The following is a 1793-nucleotide window of genomic DNA, read 5'->3' on the forward strand; positions in this document are numbered from 1 at the left end:
GAAGAAATAGGTCCCATAAGCAAGCAAAAAACTCAGAGACACCCATTGTTGGGAGTCCAACAAAAAACCAAAGCTAAAAAAATCACAGCATGTATGCACAGGGCCTGGTGCAGACCCATGCAGGCTTTGTGGCTGCTACTTCAGTCTCTGTGAACCTTTCTGAGCCCTGCTTAGTTGATTCTGTGGGACATTTTCCTGGTGTCCTCAACCCCTCTGGCTCCAACAGTCCTTCCTTCCCATATTCTGCATAGTTCTTCAAGCTCTGCCTAATGTTTGGCTGTGGGTCTTGTATCTACTCCCTTCAGTTGCTAGAGGATAACTCTCTGATGATGACTGGACTAGGTATCAATCTATGTGTATAGCAGAATATGATTAGGAATCATTTTATTGACTTGTTGTTGTTGTTGCTAGTCATGCTTGATTCCTCCCTAGCCTAGGTCTCTGAGCTATCCAGCTTGCTGATCTTGGACACCTAGGCAGAATGAGGCATGGGTACTCTCTCATGGTGTGGACCTCAGGTTAGACCAGTCATTGGTTGGCAATTCCCACAAGCTCTGAATCACCATTGCCCCAGAACATCTTGCAGGCAGGGCAGGTTGTATGTTATAGATTTTGTGGCTGAATTTATATCTTAGTCCTACCACTGGGAGCCTAGCCTGGTTACGAAGACAGTGGGTTCAGTCTCCATATCCTCCATTACTATGAGTCCTTGCTAGGGTCAATGGTTCCAGGAAGTCTTCACTACACTAGATTTCCATAGCATCCTTAAGTGACTACCTATTTCAGTCATCTCTCCCCATGCTTTCTACATCTTTTTCTTTGAAAAGGCGAGCCTCAATGTTTAACAATCCTGGTTTCTCTAGTGCTATTTGTGAGCACAAGGATCTTTGTGCTCCTAATATAAGCCCAATAAATAAATTCTATTAGCAGTCACAACAGACACTTCTACAGTGTAATAGTCACCACTCTAAAGAAAAATCATGCACAGCATGTGTTACAGTGTGATTCATGAATGTCCCCAAAGGCCCTGTTGTTGAAATCAGGGGCCCAGCCTATGCAGATGTTGAGAGGTAGAAGAAGCTTTAGGGCATAGGTACAAAGACAAGAAAGTCAGGCTACTTCGGAAAGGCCCTTGAACAAGATATTGGAGTTCTGGCACTTTCCTATCTCTTTATGTATTTCTTGGATACCATGTGTTGAATGTCCCTTCTTCACCATGCACTCCTTCCATGACATAGTACGCTACCCCAACCCAAAGCAATAGGGCCAAGGAACCATGGCCTAACACCTCTGAAACAGAGAGCCAAAGCGCACCATTCTTCCTTACATTACATCACGAATCTTGTCACAGTGACAAACAGCTTTCTAAAAAATCATAAAAGAGATGTACTCCAAAGGTCACAAGTGTTGTGTCTGTCTCTCATTTTGATTCACTGACAATCAACATTGCTATTGAACATTGCTATTGAAGCTGGGTGTAATGGCACACACCTGTAATGACAGCACTTGTAAATTGGAGACCTGAGTATAAAAGAAGTTCAAAGTAACTTTTAACTACTTGGTAAGTTTAAACCAAGGCTACACAGGCCTTATCTCAAAACTTAAACAAAACAAAAATCTCATTGATTAAAAAAATAGCAAGTTACAGCTTCAATCTTCTTTACACTCTATACTCAGATACATTATTGATAATTTTTTTTTCTTTTTATCTCACCTGTATTTACTTTTTAAAGCAGAATGTGATTGGGCATTATTTCCATTTACAAGCCTTGCTGAGTTACAAGACTTAGGGA

The sequence above is a fragment of the Mastomys coucha genome, unplaced genomic scaffold (assembly GCF_008632895.1).
Source record: "Mastomys coucha isolate ucsf_1 unplaced genomic scaffold, UCSF_Mcou_1 pScaffold14, whole genome shotgun sequence".
Taxonomy (NCBI): domain Eukaryota; kingdom Metazoa; phylum Chordata; class Mammalia; order Rodentia; family Muridae; genus Mastomys; species Mastomys coucha.